Source organism: Acartia tonsa, chromosome 6 (assembly GCF_053477335.1).
Source record: "Acartia tonsa isolate MP-2025a chromosome 6, ASM5347733v1, whole genome shotgun sequence".
Classification (NCBI taxonomy): domain Eukaryota; kingdom Metazoa; phylum Arthropoda; class Copepoda; order Calanoida; family Acartiidae; genus Acartia; species Acartia tonsa.
In genome coordinates this window covers 25,596,417-25,622,601 of record NC_137265.1, presented here as the reverse complement: position 1 = coordinate 25,622,601, position 26,185 = coordinate 25,596,417, and the positions used below count along the sequence as shown (strand labels likewise).

Sequence of the window (26,185 nt, the reverse complement as noted above, 5' to 3'; positions counted from 1 at the left end):
AAATGTCCGTACATCCATTTTAAACATGTTGATTTTTAAAAAAAATTTTAACTAGTTTTTTTCGTTAATTTAGGCATGTTAGAATTGTCCTATCGATTTCAAATTTTGCATTGTGATTCCTTTAGTAGTTAGGTACGATTTAGAAAGCGTAGCAACTCTATAATCATTACCAAAATGTCCGTACGTCCATTTTAAATATGTTGATTTTTTTTACTTTTTTAAATAGTTTTTTTCGTTAATTTAGGCATGTTAGAATTGTCCTATCGATTTCAAATTTTGCATGGTGATTCCTTTAGTAGTTAGGTACGAGTTAGAAAGCGTAGCAACTCTATAATTATTACCAGAATGTCCGTACGTCCATTTTAAACATGTTGATTTTTTTTTACATTTTTAACAACAAATTTGTATGTGACCTAATTATCCGATTGGTCTGATTTTTGGTATACTGATTCCTGAGACAACAAAGTACAATATTATAATCGAAGCAACTCTATAATCAAGTCCTATAAATGTAAGTATGTCCATAATCATTATCCTGTATCAAGCAGTTTTTCAACAAATTTACTTACAATTTTGCTTTGACTCTTATACATTCGCATTCTGATTATTCAGTTCTGACATTATACAAGTGTTAATTTCCGTTTGTCCTACCGTTTCAGAGCTTCGCTTTTATGGATGTTGTCATCCTTGTTTAGGTTAAATTCAGTTATTTAAACCTACAACCCGATATAGTTAATGGCAAAGCTAAAAACAAGGTATTTGATAAGGGGAGAGGGATATTTGTTCTTCAACTAGCGATATAGGTTATACTTCTAGAATATTTAAATTTTAAAGAGAAATTTTGATAAGAATTTGATAATTGTGTGAAAATGTTCTGAAAATTTTAAACAAAAAGATCTTTGAGTCGTCAAAAATATTAATTTTATGAGTCCACCTGGCTTTGTCGTACAAGATATACTAAAAAGTAGTTATACTGCTGTTCTGCCAAGTGCAAGAAGTTAGTAGAAAACTATGAGGGAATGTCAAGGCACCTAAAAAGCTACAATTTAGAAAGCTTCAAGGAAAAAAGGAAACATTTAAAGTTTTTAAAAAATTGATTTGGTATACAGACACAATTTAACAACATAGTTTTCTAACTTAAATTTTTGTTGTTTCTCAAAGCGTGCAAGATGGAAAGTTACCAAGGTATTTTAATCAATTTTGATCAAGTAATTTGTGTTTTATATATACAACAAACTTCCATTTTTACTTTACGCACAAACAATAGAATTTAAAGCGATTTCAATCGCTGAAAGTTTGTTTATGCCTATCCTGTAATGTGAGTTGTGACACAAATTTGTTTATGCCTATCCTGTAATGTGACACAAATTTGAATTCTTTGAAAAACAGGAACTTGTGACCTTAACAATTGGTTCAATTGACATAAGGCTTGACTCTTACACTAAAGAATTAATATTTGTTTAAGGACGATTTTGTTCAAAAAGTAAATTTGTCGACATGATACTATGTATATATCAGAAGAAACAACTCTTAAATTTTTTGTTGTGTTTTAGTATCTACTGCTGCTATGTCAGATATATGTGTTTAAAGTACATGACGATGAGACTTATATGGAGTTGTATAAATTTAAATCCATCCTCCAGAGGTTTTCAAATCTAACCTTTTCAAGACAATGTTGGTTGTTTAGTTTGATAACTAATAACTTTTTGCTTACTGCAATCAAAAAAATTTGCATTTTGCTTGAAACAAATTGAAACGGGAGTAGGTAGAATACAGGAAGGGAGGAGACATTGGCATGTAAATTATACTTTACTCCAAAGTTATCAACTCGTTCTGCAATTCGTTAGCTTAAAAACTTTGGGTTGTCATTATCATTGATTGGTTTGTACAAAATAAATGTCAACACATTTTCAGTAACAATTTAAAACTAAATAATTGATAATTAAATATACAAAATGGTACATTAATTTATCATCCTTATAACTTTATCCCTTCAGATCCCTGGTAGAACTTTGGTAAATTAGAGCATGTTATCATGCATTCTTGAAGAATAGCTACTCTATAATTATTTTTGAAAAGTATTCGCTTAAACTTCACATAAAAATCATGTCTTTTCATTAACAAAAATCAGATTTAACCCATAATTGCTAATTTAAAGGGGGGGTTTTAATGCAACCATCTCGTAATCATTGAGCAAATGGCACTTAGAATTTGAATTTTGATCTTGAATTTTGCATGAGTAATCCTTGGTAGGTCTATTTTCCCTAAATTGAACAAAAAGTAGGAAAAGTAACGGCTAACGGCTGGCGGCTCAGCAGTTTAGCCATTTTTAAAACTATTTCAAGGGAAATCATCACGAAACCTATCTCCACATAATACTCTATGCTGCTCCAAAACGTTTTCAAACTGTTCTAGCCGCTAGTTGCTGGTACTAGAAATCTAAAAATATTTTTTTTGTATCATTTCACATGATTTAAGCAAAAATATGTTTCAAAAAGTTGATTCCTACATAATTTATGGCAGATTTGCCTCAAAAATAGCCAAAAAACGGCTAAACGGCTGAGCTGTTAACCGTTACTTTTTAACTTTTTGTTCGATTCAGGGAAAATAGACCTACCAAGGATTACTCATGCAAAATTTCAGATCGAAATTCGAATTGTAAGTTCCATTTGCTCACTGATTACGAGATGGTTGCATTAAAAACCCCCCCACTTATATTTAAACGAATGTAAAAACTAAAATCTACACTTAAAGTATTGCAAAAACTTTTTAACACCTACCCAAGCTTGTAAAAAGTAACCGCTACTTGATAGAGTGTGTGTGTATGTGCATGTTTTTATTAAATTGATGCAATCCTATTGTTTTGACTTGCAAGACCCTGCATTTTGTTAATACAAAATTTGCATCAAGTCGAAAATATGAAGATAGATTTTTAAGTTTGTCAAAAAAAAGAGCTGCCATTGGCGTCTGATCTTTCAAATTAAGTTTACACATTGTCATAATTTACACAACTGGGCCTTAACATAATTTGGAATAGTTATTAGCAGAGAAAAGCACCTAAATTCGTCTATTTACCCGTTCACATGTGCTGCGCGATTTATGAGAATTATCAGGTCTTGACTATGTAATATAAGTTTCAAGCTTTTTCTTTAAGTTCCATTAAAAGCTAAACGTTGTCAATTTGGTCAGCTGTTTGGCAGTCAGCATCTTTAAAGTTAATTGAGTAAGGTCTTTCGTCGTAATTCTAACCTGCTCCTAAATTTAAGTGCAGGTAAAGGTAAAAATGAGAAGTACATACTTTTCAAAGTACAGCAGCTCTATAATTTGTGTCACTTCGTCAGTAATTTTCACTTGCGATAACAAATTTGCTCTTTTAATTGTTGTCTTTGCATTATTTCGTGCATTTTTATGATTATTTTGGACTTTAATAATTTTTTTTTCATTTCAAAGCATAACCATGTATTTGCACTAAAAATGCTCTTTAATAATGACAATTATTTTAGTAGCGCAGCAATCAACTTTTTTTGAATTATTGTCTAAACTCTTCATACCTACGAATTGTATAGTGTACATTAACTTCCGTATATTCGCAAAAAACATTCGTTGTTAGGCGTTTCTGGTGTTTTGATTTGATATTAAGCGGAATGTAATGCACACCTTATGCAATGCATAAACATGGGAAATACTAAGACACTACTCTCTAAAGAAAAGTGTTCATACATTTACAAAAAATAAAATTATTTTTATTAGCTTTCCTTGATGGCGTATGTCTACTTAATCAGAGTCTTATATGAAGTTCAATAACCACATTAATATAAACATATATTAACGCTATTCTTAAAATCATATTTGTACAAACTGGAGTATATAATTGATATGGTGCCTTGCAAAAATTTAAAACAGTGGCATTGATATTACAGCTGGAGAAAGCTGTATTGCCTACTTCTTTTCCATGAGTAAAATATAACAATTTAAGTGAATATCTATAATTTTCTTTATTAATAACACCTATAGAACAAGTATATGCAGGAAATTTTATAGTGATATTTCTTGTGATAAAATGTTGTTCAATTTTTATATAAAAAAACACAGCCACCTAAAATTTGCGTCATATTTTTTATCCTTTTATTTTGAATTAATTTTCAGCTACATTGAAATATTTTCCAGCAATGTTCTTGGGTTTTATAAACAAAACCACGGGTGGCATTTTATGCACGGACATTGGACTTTTATTCAGTAATTTAATCAAAATCAATGAGATATTGAATTATTGCTTATGTGTTTTTAATGGATAGTTACAAGCCAAAAGTTCTGATAGATGGATAAACTCAAAAATATTGCTTGATTAAATCAAATTTCCCATTATAAACATTTTTATTTACTAAAATTAAGGTAGAGCATATATTTTTAATCATTTAAACTTTCTATTAAATATTACTTATATCAACTTTGTTTTCATACGAAAGGTGAAGAAAAAGTATGAAAAGATTTAATTTAGAGAATGTTTTATTTTTTCGCCAAAATTATGTAAATTGCAGAAAACGCATAACTTTAATCAGAGCTGGATCTTTAAATCATTTTAGTGGTGAGCCAGATCGGGGTGAGCAAGCTTTCCACCAATGAGAGCACAGCATTTTATGAAATGCCGCGCTGTGATTGGCTGAAATTCGGCTCACCCCGATCTGGCTCACCACTAAAATGATTTAAAGATCCAGCTCAGTATTAATATAAGTAAAAGTTGGAGGCAAAATTTTTTTTCGAATACATTATCCCACCATGATTAGTTTTACTAGGAAACCATGGCAAAGTTGTTTTAATTTTTTTTTCTTCGCTTTACTTGCAACCATTTCAAATTTTAATATTGCACTAAATTATACACATCACACTAAACAAGGAGTAAATCTTGCAAAAGTAAGAAATGTAGATTTTTCATGTTTTTAAAATTTTTGACATGTCTCTTTTTCCTTATTTAATAACATTAGACCTACCAAGAATCTTTAAAAAAGCAGGACTTGCGTTTGAGATCTTAACCAAACAACTTTAATTATTACCTGCCCCCCTCCCTCCTCCTAATACTATTACAACATTTTTGCCCAGCACGTAAAGAATTCAATTTAATAACAAACATGCAGATATTTTAGTTAACATACAAAATATCAAGAATATAATAATTTATAGTTTTCCAGCTACACTATAAGCAGTTTGTCAGTGCGTCCATATATCCGTTTAAAATTTTTTTTTTTTACATTATCGTTTGAACACTAAATTTTCATTAAATCATAAATGCTTAATCTAATTATCATAAAAATGTTAATGAATTTTAGTTTTGCTGGGAAAATATTGTTTTTCCTTTGTTTTGGCATGTTTTAGACATTTTTTATATTTACCCAACTTTCTTGATTTTAAAAGTGTTAATAGGTACCATCAATTTGACTAGTTATTTATGCAAATTGTTTTTAAGTAAAAAGTAGAAAAAATACATTTGGTATCAACTGAATAGATATTTTGAAAAACCAATAATTAGGCTTAATTAAGGGATTATGCCATCTGGGAAACGGCTGTGGAAAACGGGTGCGTATTACGGATATGAAACATGAGGATAATGCGGGGAAGGGTTATTAAATCTATTAATGGCGCATTCGGAAGTAAGGGGTTTTGGAGTGAAAGGGTGGGGAGGAGGGGAGTAAGGGAGGTATTAAGAAAAAAAGGGGTGTCAGGCTTAGTTTAGGGAGCGGTCAACCTTGTCTATTTATTTACTGGTTCAAACAGAATGGGCCTAATATTGTGAGATTTTAAATCTAAAATAATAATTTAGAGAATGAAATGGTAACTCTGCTAACATAGTAGGAATTAATCATGGAGGCTTTAACTTTTGTATCCGAGGACAACTTTCTATAAATTTAGGTTTGGGGGTAGGGTTGAAGGTTCATTTCTTTGTTTACGTGAAAGTTTCAATAACCCTCCCTGTGTACAAATGCCCACCAGAGTGGAAATTATAGCTTTTCTACAAATCATAATAAGGGACTGATATTCTTAAAAATGGAAACATGTATTCATTTAAACAAAACTATTCTATATCTAATATTTTCACAATCGAAGTGTCTTTTTTGTTCTTAAGAATTTAAATGTTTTTTTCCTGGCATAAGAGACGCAAAGAAAAACTTTGGAGAATAAGGAAAAGTCATAGGGATTAAAAGGGATAAGACAATGGCCGATAAATTAATGGACACCCGCAATGCTTTTACACCAAAATACCCCTTCTGTATACTACAATTAGTGGTGGAAACGTTTGATGAACACTCAACTTGATGAACCAACTAAACAAAATTCATCAAAGTCCCCAAAGTTGATAACCCAATGAAAAGGAAATCGTTATTATTATAAAACTCTGGGGACTTTTGTTAAAAACAGCCCAATGTTTCCTCCCTCCCTGGAAAACTTTTCACTTAGGTTAGATTTTGCTTTTAGTTAAATTTGTCTAAATTCCAGCCCGCCCCCTTTTTTCCTATGTGACCAACAGACTGTTGCCTTATGTAATTTAAATTATACGTCTGTAGGTATTTCTACTCTTGTTTTCGTGCCTCCCTTCTGTCATTAGTTATTTCCTGGGCGCTTCATATTTTTATCATATTTTATGATGCTTGGCAGTTAAGAGGTTGAAACATACTTTATTGTAGTGGAATTATAATCTAATATTTTATCCTATTTATCCCATTACCCTTTTAAAACTGTCATTGCAGTATTATTTATTGTTTAGCAAGTTATTTTGTAAATTCATACTTTCTTGTTTGTAATCTTGAAGGAAATGGGGTTCAATTTTTTTTCAATCTCTGTTTGCCATACCATTTTACTGTAATTTAGTAGGTATCTATTTTGCTCTTATTCTTTATATTCCATGAACCTTGTGACACTGGTGGAATATTATCTTAACAAAAATATATTTCCAGTGTAAAAATAAAACAAGAAATAGAGAAATTCCCTACAGTAAAAAAAGAGATTATTTTTTTTTACTTATCTTATAATTTAACATTAAATAATTGTTTGTTGTAAAACTAAAATTTAGCCCAATATTTTTCTTTAATATAGCAAAAATAGTAACAAATTGAGAAAAGCAGATATCTCATGATTTTCTATCAAAATAAAGTTTTCAAAGTCACTGAGCTACTACAATTACAGTAGGTTATAACGCTAAAAATTTTCTGATTTATGCTGTGATAGTCAAATAATAATGCTTAGTAGGAACCAGAAAAAAAATATTTGAAAACTGAATATTGATAATTGGTTAGGGTGTTGTTGCTATATCATAACATTTTTAACAGCACAGCCAATCTATTTTATTAGTTTAAAAAGTACAAATGGCGCCAACTACAAAATAGTTATTTGAACATTATATTAATAATAGCTTTCCGCGGGTATAAAAATGTACAATTATAAGATTAAAACCAGTTTTGTTAGCCCCGAGATTTCCCAGAAAACTGGTTAAAATATAATAATTGTACATTTTTATATTCGTAGAAAACTGGATATAATAAGATACGATTCATGACTTTTCTGAGTAGCTGAGAACCGGTTCATATCAAACGGATATTGAATCTTGATTGGGTTGTATATAGTAACTGTCCAAACTGGTCCACAACAATTTTCGATTTACATGGCGGATAGTTTTGTTAAACAATAATGGGGGCTACAAACGCTTTTTGTCAAATGTCCCATCCCAATTGATCTCCCTGGATTTTAGCAGATATATTTGCCACGCCCTAAGAATGATATTAATCTGGTTGATAAAAAAATTTCATCCAAATAAGTTCATTCATTTAAAATTATGTTCCTTCTTATATTCAAGCTGAAAAAAACTTATTTTCACAAAAACAATAAAGTGTGTCTCAACACTGATTATTTTGTATAAGCTAAGCATTTTGAGAGATCTTAACTAATAATGTAGCTTCTATTTAGCTCAACTCCCACCCTAATCATTAGGATATATAAGTTGAAAGGAATTTTAATGTTCGAGGGAGATTTGATATCTGCATCAAATTTTAAGGATTTTTTTTAAAATTCGTTTTTTGTATAATTCTTTATATAAAAGCGGAAATACAATTTAAGTTCATAAATTTTGACCAATAGGATAGGTGGATTGGAAACTACCTGAGCTCTAATTGGTTGAATGATGTGCGACACTTATGCTTCTCCAATCAGAGCGCAGATAATTTTCAATCCACCAATCAAAGATGTCAAAATTAATTAATATAAACTGTATTTCCGCTTTTAGATAAAGAATTATATAAAAAACGAATTTTATAAAAAATCCTTAAAATTTGATGCAGATTTCAAATCTCCCTCTAACATTAAAATTCTGTCCAACTTATATATCTTACTAGTCATACCTATATTTTTTTAGGCCCACAAGTATTTTTCCAGGACTAGCAAATTCAGATATCTTGAAATCAGTAGAAATTAATTTTATTGAAAGTGTGTCTAAGAAAGTATGCTAAAGTATCACAGATAACAAAAAATTATTTTAAAGAATTAATTTTGACTAGCAGACAAGATGGAGGAATTTTAATTAATAGTTTGGTATCTAAGGCATTTATCTACGGATAGGAAAATTAAAGTTAATGGACTATTCTTTTCTTCAGATAAAATATCATAGTTTGATTATTAATATTAAAATTCTATTAGATATTTTTTATCTACATATCATGATATCTTTATCAATTTAAATATCGGCTTTTAAAATGCATAATCATGATTTTAAATTAAAAAAATGTATATGTATGTTTATTAAATAATTAAAATTTTCTTCTCTTTCTCTTAAACTTCTTAATCAAATAAGGCTTTTCTGAAAAGGAAATATGAACCAGCCTAAACGGAGAGATATACAAACGGACGAACAAAGGTACACATAGAGTATTTTTGCAAAATTAATTTTCAATTAAAATCTTTTACTTTCTCTAATTTTTTTTCCTGAAAAATTTGTTTTCTTCAAAAATAGCAACAAATTATAAATTGTACACTATAATTTTTTTAATTTCGTATAAAATATTTTTGGGGGGATAAAAGAGGTTGGGTGTGGAAAAAGGGGCAGAGTAATTCTTTATATATCCAAATTTCATATCAGACCTAAATACGCCATTACATTAGTAACTTTAACGGGCTGTCGAGAAACATCGGTATCGAGGGTGACCTACAAACCTTTTACATAAATAAGCACAAATTCGTCCAAGAAATTAATTTTAACATTTTTTGACTACAGAAAAGATTGATTTCAGTTTAATATCCCCTTCTACCTCATTATTTGTTGTCTATGAATAATTGCAGAAATGTAAGACCACTATCTGCTACTGCAAGTTATTAACCATGAAAATGAATAAGAAAATCAACAAGGATGGAATGCTCCATATGCCCAAACGCCTTATTAACCCTTTGACAGCAGTAACTTTTTCTTGGAGTCCTAATTGTGAATAGCTATGCGTATTGTTTGTTTATACCATCCTAATGGGAACATCATTTGCTTGAAATAACAGCAAAAGTAACCATTTAAACGTGAAGTGTCAACCTAGGTTTAAAACGAGACTAGAACCAATCACCTTCTTGAAAACCTGAAGATTTGTTTTTATATTGAAGGGAGTTAATATAGCTTTTATTATTTATTCTTTTCAACTAGTGAAAAAAATTGTAGTGTAGCCACTCTCCTTGTGTAGAAGAAATTATTATTATATCCAATTATACAATTATGTGTCTGGAAAAATGTAAAAATGCAACAAGCAACACAATCATGCAATCAAATATGCTTTAGAAATCTATGAGATATAATTTCAAATTAAGACCAGAAGTTTGATGTTTATAACAAGGACGATTACGTCCAATAGTATAAGGGTTTGATGTAATGGTTGTTTATTGCCTTGTATTATAGACAGATTTCCGCGGATTTTAAAATGAAAAAAATTAAGATTAAAACCTGTTTTGCACACCCTAAGGGGCCGAAGGCTCGGGCTAACAAAAGAGGTATTAATTTTATGATTTTTATTTTCATCCTGGAAAGCTATACTATATACTATACATGATTTTTTAGTATGTCTGGAAATCGGTTTAAATCCAGCGGATATTAATAGGTTTCGAAGCCATACTTGAAAATTTATTTCTTGAATAGATGATTTAAAAAATGTAATATGCGAGTTTTTAAAAAAATAATATGATCTCTGATTGTAAGTGTATGGATGCCTGTGATAGATTATGTAGGTCCATAGGATCTCTGATAACTGGAGGTCCTGGTCCTAGACCTGTCTGATCCAGGCTGGACTGTGACCACTGGTCCCAGCTTTTCTTGTGCCCGGTGCTGGTGCCTGGTGGTGGAGGCTGGATTCGCTGGCTCCACCCAACAGGGCTTATTACTTTCCTGAAATTAAATTCATATTTTAAGAAGGATATAAACAATAAAACATCTATAAAAAAAACAGAGGTCATTAAAATCGTTCCTAATATTTTTAAATATTTTATGCCAAAACAGCTACGAATTGAATTTGAAACCTCCCCCCTCACACAAAAATAGGTTTAGAGGGTGTACTGTATACTCCTCTCTATACGCCTATGCTATGGGTTTAATTAACACAAACGTGGGATTTTTAAAAAGAAAAATAACTCCGGGATACAGGGATTTGTCAAGGAGAAGGTGGATGATTCACTTTTGTAACCAAAATTTAAAAACAAAGGAACTCGACCGAAAAGAGTTGCAGCATTTAGAATCTGTACTGTTGTTTTAGTCGAATACAAAGTGGAACTGATTTTTTTGGTTAAGTTTCTCTGAGTTTTAGATTTTGTTTCAAAGAGTCACTTTTAAGGTGAAAATTTTGCCATACCTTTATCCCTTGGAGTAACAGAATTAATCTTCATTTTTATTAAACTGCTAATTAATTTACAGGTTTATTGTGCGTTCACTTCCCCACATATGTTATAGTATTAAATCTGAAGAAACGCATATTATTACAACATTACTCCACTCATTAAGCATCTCAAAACGTGCAGAGAGAGAGAGAGATAGTACAATGGGCTACACTAGTCCCCAAAGTTTATAAAATATTCTTATTCGTTGGCTTAACAACTTTGGGGATTTCAGTGAATTTTGATTGGTTCGTTCATTCAGTTGAGTGTTTAACGTTTCCATCACTAATTTTATCTACATTCGGGATATACATCAATTTATCTGCCATTGTCTTATCCCTTTAGATCCCTGCAAAACGTTACTTGTTTTTAACATAGCACTAGCGAATGGATTGGAAGTTCCATCCTAGCATTACAGACAGACACGGACACTTATATAGAGTAGCGTCGCTAAATGCAGATTTGTTAAAGTGGGGCAAATAAAGGCACACTAATTGATTTACGGGTTTATGTAGAATTGAAAATACTAATTGAAAAAACTTTGAATTATTTTTCTTGAAGAATTAACATTTTTAAAAGCAAATAATTTTTTCCACATGTAGGGTATACGTTTGTCCGCCAGTTCGTCCGTAACGGATTGCTTTCATCGTTATTTAGGCATGTTAGAATTGTTCTATCGATTTCAAACTTCGCATTATGATTCCTACAAAGGTTAGACAGCGTAGCAGCTCTATAATCATTACCAGAAAATCCGTATGTTCATTTTCAGTATGATGATTTTATGTTTTTAATTAATTTTTTGCATGATAGAATAATGATATTCCCGTGTTTTTTAGTTTAGATTACTAGTATAATTAGGTATAATATAATAAGCAAAGCATCTCTATATATTTAAGTCTTAAAATGTGAAATGTCCAAAAAGGAGCTTCATTTTTATGGATGTTAAATCCTTGTTATGTAAGTACAGTTTGTAATGTCCATAGGTAAAACGATTTAAACGAACCTTTTTAGTAGCGAAGCTACTCTATAATTCACTTTGTCCGTCAGTCAGTCCGTCAGTCCGTCAGTCCGTCAGTCCGTCAGTCAGTCAGTCCGTAACGCTATGGGGGAAATGGGATTTACTCAGCTCCTATAAAAGATAGAATGCTGAAATTTTTTGACAACATTCCCATTATTAAAGAGCACAATTAAGTATAAAACATCAATGACGATAGGACCGCTTTTAAGCAGGTTTTAGGCTATTTTTGTATTTTTCACATTTTTCTCCATATCTTCAGTGTTTATGGTCAGATTTTCAAAATTTTTTTTAGTTATAGATATCAAAATTAAATTTCCTGTCGTTTAAAGAAAACAACTATGAGAGTCAGACTGCCTTTAAGCAGGTTTTAGGCTATTTTTGTATTTTTCACATTTTTCTCCATATCTTTGGTGTTTATGGTCCGATTTCCAAAATTTTTTCAGTTATACATATCAAAATTAAATTTTCTGTCCTTTAAAGAAAACAACTATAACGGTCAGACTGGCTTTCAGCAGGTTTTAGGCTATTTTTGTTTTTTCTCCATATCTTTTGTATTTATGGTCCGATTTCCAAAATTTTTTCAGTTATACATATCAAACTCAAATTTCCCTGTTGTTTAGAGAAAACAACCATGATGGTCAGACTGCTTTTTTGCAGGTTTTTGGCTATTTTTAAATTTTCCCCTTATTTTTCCATATCTCTGATGCATTTTGGGATATCAGTATCAAAATAATTTTTCCCATTGTTATGAGCATCTTTTACTTTGACCGACATCGTTATACAAAATAAAACAAGGTTTTGTGTTTATTTTCTCCAATAAATCTATTCCTGATTTTAATAAATAAACTTTAAATCTACTTTTACGTATTTCCATCCATGATTTTTTGTGCTTCGCTACTTATGGATGTTGTCATCCTTGTTTTTAGAAAAAAGTACACACAGCCATTCATAATTACAGAGAAGCTTCGCTTTCTTTAAAAGTATTAACTAACAAAATTATAGCAAAACATATAAGTAATTCGTCAAAATTAAAGTAACTTTTTCATCAACTCATTAAGATTTCTTATCCATTATTTTTTGGTGTTACGCACCTGTACGTATAAAAAGGTTTAATTTTTCGGTAGATTAGAATATATAGCAGATTTTTGGAAATATTAGGTTGAAATACAAAGAACCAAAAAAAAATTTGGTCTTTTTTAATATCTAGGCGACAATTTCATTTAATTAATCTACTAGGAAAAATGTTTGTTGTTGATTGTCTTAGACCTGTGATTTTTTTCTTCTAAATTACACTTTTTCAATGCCAATAATAAACTTGTCTATTATAGCAGACATTTTTGGTTTTAAACTATGCTGTTTATTATAATATTTTCTTGACTATATTGTATGATTTTCTAAAGATGTCCAGAGTGGGGGGTTACTTCAGGATTTTGAAGGATAAGGCTATTGAAAAAATTGATGTACTTTCCAAATTATTTAATCTGAAGATTAAAATAATTTGTATAAAAAGTTTAAATACTGCTAGTTTAAACAAACCAATCAAGATTTAATCAAATGACTAAACTTTTAAAGCCAACGTAATGAAATAACATGTTTATAAGATTATTGGATCCGAGTTTAATTTTCAATTATCCCCTCCCAGCCTGGGTTTAGGTAGGCAAGACTGAGGGTTTCAAATAGAGGGTGGGAACCACAGAGCCATGAAATTAAAGCAAGTTCTTTTCGTGTTTTTTTTATATAAATGTAGCAAAGCTATTCTTCAAGTCACAGATCATGTTTTACTACTCAGTTTGTCTGATAATCAATTTGTCCTACTTGTTTCTGTTTTAATATAATCCTTTTTTTTTAAATTTTATCAAAATTCTTGCCCAAAGGGGTCCTATTTTAAAATAAATAGCCTTAAACCACCACATGATCTTTAAAAAGACAAAGGGAAAAGGTTAAGCTATTCTAAAACTTCAGAGATTAAAAAACTTCTTAAAGATTTTATAATTTCAACTTCTTAAAATGAGCTTTGTTGGTTTTGAAAATACTAGTTCTAGTTTTTTTTGGTAAGTTCCGTCAGCAATTTTCATAAACTGTGTACATGTAAAACAATTATCTTTTTAGCATTACACTTTTTGCTAAAATATGTTATAAAAATGCTATCTAACTGTTATACTGTTTTTTCAATCAATAAAAGCAATTTATATATTATCTAAGCGTTTATCGAAAAAAACTGACTTTTACATTATCCCCCAATAAAAATCATTATTGAGATGAAATATATTAGTTAATATTAAAGCATAGATAAACTAAAATTTTGACCGACGGAAAAGTTAAAGATAAGATGTTTTATCTTTCAATATCTTGAATATTACCTGTTTTCTTGGTTTGTCTGCATTCCCGATATAGGACTCATCCCTTCTTCTCGTTTAATGGATACAAAAATCCGTTAAGGGATTCATAAAAAATCCTCCAAATGGAATTTTATATCAACATTAGATGGGCTTAAGTATATAGGAGCGAGTAGACCCTATAATTTATCCAGATGGCCGCAGGGTAGATACGTTCATTTTGTTCAGCTTTAATATAGTTCAACCGCTGCCAATCATCTGAAAAAAAATAGTCAATTAAATTAAGATTAAGATAGAAAAGGATACATACATCTAACAGTTCTCTAACTTAAAATTACAATAGGAGTGATATATATTTACTGAAAAATATATTGCAACAACTATTAGAAAGGTTTTCATAATGCAGAATATCTTTTCCAGTATGGCTTCAAAACTGTTTAATATCCACTGGATTAGAACCGGTTCTCTTCCATACCGAAATTGATATATATATAACATCATATTACAGACATTTTTTTAATGAATATTAAAATAAAAAGTAATAAAACTAATACTTATGTTAGCCCGGGCCTATGGCCTCTTGTTGCTAGGAAAACTGCTTTTAATCTTATAAATTTTCATTTTAATATCCACGGAAAGCTGTCTATAACATGATGCGAAACAATAATTCTTTAGATTAAAAAAAATTTTAAATCTTTTCTTCCCCATCCAAAAAATTGTTTGTATGTTATTTTTGCGCTACTTATGGACATATTTGTCTTTGTCAAGTGTTTACTGAGATAACATTTGTTTATGTTTTGAGGTAAATTTTAGCAAAATCATTTCAGTTATTTAAGAACATGTAAATATTTAAAATTAAACATTACTTTTATTGTTTCCTATGCGTCAAGTAGCGCAGCTACTCTATAATAATATTATTAAGAGAAGTCTGTACGTCTTTATGGCAGTCCGATATCATTAAAGATACATTCATTCAACATGTAGTGATAATATATTTGGTTTAAAAGGCTCTAGCAATAATTTTTATGTAAATAATTCATTTACTAAATGAATTAAAAGGGGGCTGAAAACGAACCCAATTAAGCTCTAGCCCTTTCAATCCCCTAATAAATAGAATTCCTCCAATATTACTGGAAGGAAGATGAATATTTCGTAGATTTTCTCAATATATTTCAATATATTTGAATTAAGTTTATATTTAAAATTGTGTTGGCTGCGCTACTTATTGGGTTAATATTCCTTGTTAATATGTGAATATATGTTAAATGTAAACTATTTCATGTACCTACTTACATATCTTACATATATACATTAGTTACATACCTAGCTAGCTATATATTAAGTCATTATATACCAATATATTTATATATATCAATGTCTTAATTTAAAAGGACTTAAAAACTTTATTTTATCCAAAAAGTTTAAAGGATTAATATATCAGGAAGGATACACTATAAATAGGAAGAATCAAGTGGCAACACATCCAAGCCGTATTCAGTGATTTACTGACAATACCCAGAGAGAGAGAGAGATGGGACAATGGGCTATTTAATACAGTGGCCCCCAAAGTTTTATAAAACCGTATTCTTCAGTTAATTTTGATTGGTTTGCTTATTGAGTAGATGAAATATTAGCACTGAATATATTCTTTCTTTCTTTGTAAGATAAGCCTAAATCATGAAGTGTCCTGTAAAGTCACATAAGGAAATCCTGTCTTTAAAATTTTCAAACCAACTCATTGCGAAATATATTAAGTTGTACATACAACTTTTATACAATTTTGAAGATATATTATATCTAAATTAGAAAGGTTAGCTATTTGTGAGATAAGTTAGACATTTTCTTTTTTAGCTTTAAAACTAACCTAACTTTAAAAATGCTTTAAAACTAACCTAACTTAAAATATGAATAATTGCTATTTATATAACAATTCTTAAAACACAATTATGCTTTTCTAGAATAATATAATAAATTTATTATCAATTTCTTTGATTTTATAAGAAGGTGCAGCAATAATAATTTAAGTTGTAACTGAATTAATTTCTCATTCCGACTTGAATTTCATATTATATTAATAGGGTATTTTGGGGTATCTTACACTTATTTCCATAGATTTATTTTATACATATATAAATTTCATCATGTAGGGGCCTTGAAGAAAGGGATGGGAGAGGGGGGTTGGGTAATTCGACTCCCCACTTTCAATTTTTGTTTTAAAAAGAAAAAAAACTGGAGTTTATTTTTGTCAAGGATGATATTTCTTTTTAGGGGGGAGGTACTCTCCCAAAAATAGTTATACACCTTCCCTGGACTTATAAGAAGATTCACTGTAAATAAGAACCTTATCGGTTTAACGGTATTAAGATCTGAAGCTCCTGCTTTTCTCTAGATGTATTATTTTACCCCAAGACACCCTCAAATCCATAGAATCATACAGTTTTAGAATCGATTATCAAATTTAGGGAATAATTGGACGAGAATCTGTTGAAATTGAGCCAAAATTTTCAAGGAAATTTGATTCTTAATTTATCATATATTTTCTCTAATTTTGGGAAGGTTGATTGATATATCTATAAAATTGTTTTAAAAAGTAATATAAAGAAACCATTTAGTAACAAATCTTTCCTATAAGTCTCAATTGTCTGGTCAGTATTTTAGATACAAGAAAAACCTATTTTGCTTCCAACTTTTTTACCCCAAAAAATCAAAAGTTTCAATCAAAATTCGACTAGTTCTTTGAGATCTTATTGGACAAACATGCTAATCTAGCTACTAAGAAAATAGAATTTGTTTTGCATTTTTTTAGGCTTTTGTAGAAACATACTTAAAAGATATTTTTGGTCATAAATCAATCATTCTTGTATTGTTGGTTTAGAAACATTTTCAACAAACCTGTCATCTAGGTTTCATCTTTTTTGATTAAGATCCCGTATTATACAATTTAATCACCCAACATTCCCTCTCCTTCAATTTAGTTATTTTTGAAATAGTTCTATTTACACAAATTACAAGTTAGTTTTGAAAGAGGGTAGGATTGAAATAACCTCTCCCTAAAAGATATGGGCCAAGTAAAAATTGCCCCCATACTTAAATCTTGGCCGTAGAGTTTACCTTTCAAAAACTTTTTTGTTGGGAGGAGGGGGGGGGGGGATTACTTAGTGGTAAGAAACGAGGCAAGTAGAGGTAAAAAAGGTTAAAAATTCTGTCTTAATAGGCTTCATATATTTATGTGGATGCAAGTTAGTACAGTTTAGATATCTCAAGCAATAACAGTAGAGTATTAATAACTAACAAATTGTAATTTTCCCATAAAAATTTGTTTTAGTGTACATTAACTTCCCCATATGTATTATAATCAAATCATCAGAACCGCAAATTATTATAAAATCAATACTATCATATGTCGGGTTTAACTACCTAATATCCCATTTTTCATAGTTTTGGAATATCTACGTTGTATGGATGTAATAATATGCGAAAAAGAATTCACACCAATTTTACTACCTTATAAACAACTGCTCAAAACCACATACCCATTCTTCCACATTGAAACCTCCCAATTTTACCCACTCTTTTATTATCCTAACCAATTCCTTCTTCCCAATTTTAGAGTTACTGCGTTACTACTTAAAACCAAAAGATTGAAATATCTGTTAATTTGTTGTCTTATCTGTTTTGAAATAACTTAAAAATATTTTTATATCCTATTATATAAAGTAGTAAGCGTTTTTTGTCTGTCCCGAAGGATATCGCTAACCGCTGAACCGAAATTATTCTCCTTTACAGCGAAGCTTCTTATAGGTCTTGGGAAGGTTTTAAACTATTTTTGGAGAGGATATCTTCACCCCCCCCTCCCCCCAAAAAATATGTTTTTGACTCTTTTGAAAATGGGATGAGGTCGTTTTTCCCCCTCCTACCAGTACCCCTAGAGCTTCTAGGGGTGTAGCCGCTAGTAGAAATATAAAAAGATTCCAATAGAACTCAAAATAAATTATTACAAACCTAATTCCAATTAAAATATTTGCTGTACTTTAAAAACCTACATGAAGACTTCTTAAGACTAAAACCAATATTTGTTTTCACTTGCCTAAATTGTCTTTCATATCACGATCATATGGATAGGTAGATAGAAAAATAATGTCTTTGAAGTTATTAAAAAGATAAAGATTATTTATACAGAAAGATTTATTAATTGCATCTTATTATAGACAACTTCAAGCGGATAAAAAATAAAAAAAATATTAAAGGATTGTTTCCCGCTTTCTTGATCCCGAGATTCCGAGAGCCCGGGCAAACAAAACTGGTTATACTTTTATGATTTTTCTTTTTAATTTTGTAGAAAATTGTCTATAATACGATAAGATACAAATTTTAATCTTGCGGATATTGATCGGTTTCGAAGCCAAACTGGAACCTTGTTTATATCAATATTCCTTTAACCCTGCACTTACTTCTAAGTAAACAATCTTCCTGTTTCTCATGAAATGATTATTTAAAGTATATTAGGTTTATCAATTAGTATTACAGCTTATCTGTAGATTATCGTCTGTCGCCAGTCTTAAATAAAAATTAAATGTAGCCCTTTTGGGTCAGGGATAAGACAATAGAAGTTACATTAAATAAACTACCCCTTCTGTAGATTAAAATTGTTGGGTAAAAATTTAGGCTCTACTAGTTTGGAACTAACCAATCAAAATTCATTTAAAGTATCCTGAAACTACGGATTAGATCGCGTCTTTATACAACTTTTGGTTTTTACAATTTCGAAGTCCCTTTTCCATCTGCCTTTGGATTCTTTTAAAAATGGTTTGATTCTGGGCTTAAACAAAATTAACAATGATGACTAATACTTTTGGACTAATAATTTCACAGTCTTTAGAAAAATTTTGTAAAGGTCAGGAGCAGGTTTCTAGCTATTTTACCAGGGGTAAAAATTCCTCCTTCCAACTCACCTAAATAAGTTACAACAATCTTACAGCTAATCTCCTAGAGGATAGAGGCTAAGCCACCAAAAGAGCATAGATCTATCATTATTTATCTACTTTTTGGACTGTTTTCAACTTTTTAATAAGAAGAATTCTAAATAAAGATCTAGGTGTTTAATTCCATATTTGTTAGAAACTTGAAACTATAATTTTTTCTCTCAAGGCATATAGGGATAGATAAGATTTAAAATATATTTTGGTTTAACAGTTAGGTTAGGTTCTAATCTTATACATGACTAGATGGATTATTGTGTAACAATATATTGCAAATTTATCCATTCACATATTATTCTTGACATAATTATAACGCCATCTTGTCAATGTAATATCCATGTATCCCTGACATAATTATAATGCCATCTTGTCAATGTAATATCCATGTATCCCTGACATAATTATAATGCCATCTTGTCAATGTAATATCCATGTATCCCTGACATAATTATAATGCCATCTTGTCAATGTAATATCCATGTATCCCTGACATAATTATAATGCCATCTTGTCAATGTAATATCCATGTATCCCTGACATAATTATAATGCCATCTTGTCAATGTAATATCCATGTATCCCTGACATAATTATAATGCCATCTTGTCAATGTAATATCCATGTATCCCTGACATAATTATAATGCCATCTTGTCAATGTAATATCCATGTATCCCTGACATAATTATAATGCCATCTTGTCAATGTAATATCCATGTATCCCTGACATAATTATAATGCCATCTTGTCAATGTAATATCCATGTATCCCTGACATAATTATATTGTTATCTTGTCAATGTAATATCCATGTATCCCTGACATAATTATATTGTTATCTTGTCAATGTAATATCCATATATCCCTGACATAATTGTATTGCCATCTTGTCAATGTAATATCCATAAATCCCTAACATAATTGTATTGCCAACTTATCAATTTAGTTTAAATGAGATTGTGGTCACATAACAAACATTTTCCTTTACATTTCAAATAAAATGATCAACCCTCCAAATCTTCCCCCATTCTAATGCAAAATTTTAAGTAGCGCAGATACTTTTTAACTAAAAGATGATCTTATGTCCCGAGAATATAACCGGACACAAACTTTTGATATTGTTTTATAGATTTCTTCTTTTCTTTATTACTTTACTATTCTTCAATTATATAAGCTTATTATTGCTGCGCATCTTAGTCACATAATTGTCCTTTTTTCACAATGAAAACCCTAAACATGATCAAATGAAAACCTTTTCTTTACTTTTGATTAAAAAACTTCATGTGTTAAGCTTTAAACACACTCTATTTTGCAAAAAAATCTGCACTAAAATTATATAGCTATTAAATTACTTTAAATTCCAGTAATAACTTAAATTGCCTTCAAAATTGAAAATTTCATTGAAACAAAGCCTGCTTCATTGGTCATAAGGTGTTTTTTCTTTCTAAAATATCTTTTATTTTTAACAGAAGTTTTTTTGCATCTAAATTTTAAAGCTGGTTGTTCCAGGGGGAAAGGGAACATAGGGCTGTTTATTACACTAGTCCCCAAAGTTTTATAAGGACGTTTTCTTAATCGTTGGTTTAACAACTTTGGAGACTTTATTGACTTTTGAATGGTTTGTTCATTAAATTCAATGTCCACAGGTTTCAACCACTAAAATTTTGATTTATAGAAAGGGGTTAATTTGTGCAGCATTATTGGGGAAGTACATCAATTTTTTGGCCATTGTCTTATCCCTGTAGATCCCTAGGTTGTCCGCACATAAGTTGATAATTTAGTCGAGACAGATTGGTAGTTTATGAGCAGTTTATTCTTAAAAGATTTGAACGATTGCAGTTTTGGTAAAATATTAAAAATAATATTCTAACAAAACTTCTGGTAATTGAAAAGGCTTCAAGGATATTTTTTTAGCAAGGATATTATTTTGAGAGAAAACTGAAAACAACAATTTTTACTCCGTTAAAATTGGCATCAAAATCAAAATTCAGAATTTAATGTTTATTTATTTTTGTTTTTTATGTGTCTACTTGTAATTTTAATAGTCTATTAAAATTAGTCACGTCTTATATTTGCGTGGATTTTATTTCCATAATTAAGCATTAATACTGCAAATGCTCTCCTATTACTGGGTGGGTTAAGTTGAGCTTTTCAAGAAAGCTTTGAAAACGCATTGGTTGTGGTTATGGGCTTATAACGATACAACCCTTCACCAAATATTTCTGCCCAGAAAGTGATCAGGCGCAGGTGGCTATTATATTTAATTAGTTCTATAAGTTGATAAATAACAGCATTAATAAAAGTATTATACTTGGATACGAAAAAATATCTAATTTGCCAACATAAAAAAAACTAACAAAATTTGCAACAGAAGCAAAAATGCATCGCAACGCTTGAAGAAAAAACTTGTATAGCGGCAAAAATAATAGAATAATAGGGCAGGGACCTGCTATTTTATATTTGTATCATGGTGTACATTTTAGCTGATATTTGATTTTCCCAAAACTTACCTACAAATAAAAATAAAAATAGTTAATAATACAAATATAACACTTATTTTTTTGTATTGAAGCTATTCTATACATTATGGAGCTACTCGTCCATATGTCTGTCAGTAAGGGTAAGGGACAAATTGAATTACAGGATGATACAATTTTGAAATTTCTTGTAAAGGAAATGTCATTTTCTTGGCTGTTGTTAAAGATAGGTTCAAAAATATCTAGTAAAGCGTTTTCTGACTTTTGTAATTATCTTTGTCAGTATACATATATAGCCTTATTGATCTCATATAAATCTAGTTTTTATGTCCATGCTGTTCATGATTATGTTTTTATCCTTTGTTAGTTAAGCAAACGAAATTTTAAAAGAGTGCAAGGTTAAATTCTGACTAAATATAATTATATAATTGCAATCATTTTATTCACGCCTAACAAATATTCAAGGATTCTAAGGGATAGGCCAATGAACGATGAATTGCTGTTAATCCCAATGATAATAAACATAATTATATCTTTAAAAGGGGGAGGCGGATGTGCCACTTTTTTAAACCAAAAGTAAAACGCGCATGATCTTAGCCTATAAAATAGTTACAGCTCTAAAATTCGGCACAGCAGTTGCTTTTGTATTTTCTCGCCATAATATGCAATTTTCAATCATCTGAGATAAACATTTTTTTAAAAAAATTTTCCTCATATTTTCACTTGACACTTTTTTACTCAGATGATTGAGAACTGGCTAATTTGGCGATAAAAGGTCAAGAAAAATTCGGCGGGAGCGGCGGTTCAGCCGCCGTTTCTTCACAGTTCCATGTTGTTCTCCACAAAAGCAACTGATATGCCGAATTTTAGAGCTGTAACTCTTTTATGGGCTGAGATCATGCGCGTTTTACTTTGAGTTTCAAAAAGTGGCACATCCGCCCGCCCTCTTTTTATCCTTTGCTTAGACATTGCTAGTTTAAAGCAAACAATTAAGATAACATAAAAGTTCCCTAGGTTTTAAGCCAACAAATGAGGAGAACGCGTGTTCTTTTTATGTGTTATTTTTTCGCCAAAAAATAAACAGAGCTGGATCTTTAAATCATTTTAGTGGTGAACCAGATCGGGGTGCGCCATATTTCAGCCAATCACAGCGCAGCATTTTAAAAATGTCGCGCTGTGATTAGCTGAAATTCGGCGCACCCCGATCTAAATCACCATTAAAATGATTTAAAAGATCCAGCTCAGCACAAATTAATACTATCGCCAAAATCTTATATGTATGTACTTTTTTTTTATTGAAAACGTTGATTTTTCTTTTATCAAGGTATCAAAAAGTTTTTTTTCTTTATTTAAGAATATTCGATCCGAAAGGTTGGCAATCCATTTCCAAAACTTTAAAAGCAACAATATTAATACAGTAATAGTTATTTCTCGCATCGTATTATAAACAGCTTTCTGCGGATATAAAATGTACAATTACAAGATTAAAACCATTTTTATATTCGTAGAAAGCTGGATACAATATGATGTTAGACATAGTTTTTTCGTTTGGATGAAAACCGGTTCCTATCCACCGGATTCGAATGAATACGAGAAATATTTTTACGGCATTAATTTACGGCTAATTGATAAAAAATATTAAAATTTTTTTAGGAAATAGACAATAAAGAAATATATTCTGTTTATAATAAAAATTCTTATACAACATAATTTAAAATTTCTTTTCATAACACCCAGGATGTCATTTTTATTTGAACAATAAAATTTATTTGAATGAAATTTTTGATGGCAAAAATGCATTGAATAAATTTAAATTTCTTTAGAATTTAAAGAAAGAAACTTTAAATTGTAAAAATCTTAAGACATCTTATTGATGAAACTTTAGTTAAATGGTTTTATTATTTTTTTTTTAAATCCACATGAAAACAACAAACTCTTATTTTGTTGATTAATTTGGAGGTTTCCCTCGTATTACATCTTGAACACAACGGAATTTTTGAGGAGGGTTTTCAAATAATAGGTTTGAGTAAGAGCACCAAAAAATATGTATATCTTTCATTTTTACTAATGACGCCCTTGTTTTCACAAATAATTTAGTTCAGAGATTTAAAGGGAGAAGACAGTGGCTGATAAATTGATGAAATCCCCATTGATGATACACAATATTACCCCTTCTGTAAATTGACATTAGTGCTTTAAATGTTTAGACACTCGTCTTAATGAACCAACCAATCAAAATTCAATCAAAGTTTTTAAACCAACGAACAAGGAAATCTAATTATAAAACTTTGGGGATTAATGTGAATGCCCCCTCCCTGCCTAGATTTAGTTTGTTGTTCATGTACAACTCTTAAATATGACTTCCCTTGTTATAATAAATGTTAATTTAATAAATGGCTTAGAGGAAAATGCATAATTAGAATTATGTAAGTTTGAATATAGACAGGGATACAGAAATAGGACAACAGAGACTAAATACTCTCAAATAATTCCTCGAATCGACTGGGATAACCGATTGGGGCCACTCAACCCCCCCCCCCCCCTTCTTATCTTCAACATTTTAAAACATTTTACTAGTCCCTGTGGGAAGTTGGGAACCCCTATGTTTTGATTTTGTGTATCTTGTTACTGAGTTGGAGGGGACAACAGAAGGAAAATAAAATTGCTCCAAAAGTTTTTAAACTCGTTTTACCCTTCGTTAGCTTTTAAACTTTGGTGTAAGATTTGGGTTATACAAAGGAACAGTGTTCAAACATTTCAACCATTCAACATTAGGGTATATTTTGTTGATCATTATTAGAGGTCAATTAATTTATCTTCTATTGAACTATCCCTCTATATTTGATGTTGATGGCAACAGTAATTATAATTTGGATATACATAAATGCAAATTCAGAAATTTTGTCAGATTCATATTTAGTACTAGCGCAGTTACTCTATAAATAGGGTGTTACGTCATTATTCCGACCGTCTACTAAACATTAATTTTTTCTTAAAAAGAATTCATTTAAACCTCATGAAAATGAGATAAATTGCATTTTTTTGATAATTTATCATGTTTTCTATTAAGTAAATGCGTTTTAATAATTTTTGGTTAACAAACTTTAGATTTTTTGTAAACTGAAGTAAACAAGTAAGATATTATGAATTTTTTTTGTCAATTTAGGTTGCTAACATGAAACTCCCTTATTAGTAAATTCGTTCTTCTAGTAGAAGTGAAGGGGCTGGAACAAAGCGGGTGGAAGGGGGGAATCGTTATTTAGCCTGCTGCGTGTTTCACTTTAATAGAGAACATAAAAAACTGGAGTAAAATCCAAGTAATAATAAATCCATTCTTTTATAATGATGGAAAGGAGTAATAAGATTAGTTGCAATACTGAGGTTAAGGATAAAATAAAAGGGGGTTAGTAGCTACACATTTAAAGTAATAATGTTAAATACGTAATGACGGACATACGGACATGCAGATCCAGATATACCCTAAGCTTTAGTAGCGGCGCTACAAATAAAATGACATAGCATCAGCAGCACGCAAGATTTATAATCATAAGATAAGATCTCAATAAAAAAATTGATGTTTTCTGTTTGTATTTGAGACAGGGATACAGGGATAGGTATATTGACATAATATCCATTTTTTATGTCGACTGCATGGTGTCTGATCTTAACTTTGACAATATGCCCATCGTCGTATAGAAACATTTATAAAATCTTCGTAAAATTGATATTAAATTCTAGTCTTTATTTATTGACAACAGCTGAATAACATCTTTATTTTTAGTATTTCCTGTATTTCCTGCTTGATGTTGTGTCCAATAAAATATCGTAAAAGGCGAAAATTATATTTCCCCAATTTCCAAGAAAGCTGTGTAACGTATCTCGACATGTTTAAGGCTATTTCTTTCTATAGAATGATTTACTTTTCCTTGAAGCCTAATAGAAGGTAGGGTGGGGGGAGATGAAACAGCAGTATCTTTTAAACGGTATTTAGATTTGATGTGTTTTTTTACAACAAAAAAAATTCGATTACAGTCATTTGGATATTGTATTTTTGATTATTTTGAAAATTATGCTAATAATTTAAAGTAAAATCAATTATTTTGGCATAAGTTAACTAAATTTTTAAGCTTTTGCATTTTTGAATATAAATTATAAAACTTTTTGAAATGGTATAATTTCAAATATTCATAATGCAAGAATTTAACAACTTTTTAATTTGTTATGCCCGTCCATATTACCACAGAGATACACGAAATGAAATTTTATCGTTTATTGTTTTATCCCTTAATATCCCTGATATAACAATATTTGAATGTTATTTTTACCTTGAAAATTATCCTTACTAAGAATGTCATAAATATTGTGAGAATTTCACAATATAAAAAGGGATTTTTTTTATGAAGAAAAATTATTTTGCCTCTAGATAACATTAGTTATATTCTAGACAACTGAATATTAAGAATACTAGGGGCTTATCTCCAAGATATGATGGAAAGCTCC

The 26,185-nt window shown here is 30.2% G+C and overlaps 1 protein-coding gene and 1 long non-coding RNA gene across 2 annotated transcripts in view; one reads left to right on the top strand and one right to left on the bottom strand.

The window, feature by feature from the left end:
• LOC145322229 (steroidogenic acute regulatory protein, mitochondrial-like) overlaps nucleotides 1-26,185 on the top strand; it is a 243,691-nt gene that overhangs the window by 109,386 nt on the left and 108,120 nt on the right. The gene's annotated exons all lie outside the window — the stretch shown is intronic.
• Nucleotides 10,135-26,185, bottom strand: part of LOC145323323 (uncharacterized) — a 58,348-nt gene continuing 42,297 nt past the window's right edge. The window contains exons 2-3 of the long non-coding RNA XR_013880920.1: nucleotides 14,257-14,490; nucleotides 10,135-10,396 (exon numbers count right to left, since the gene is read on the bottom strand). This is a non-coding gene — a long non-coding RNA (uncharacterized LOC145323323). The remainder of the gene's footprint in view (nucleotides 10,397-14,256; nucleotides 14,491-26,185) is intronic.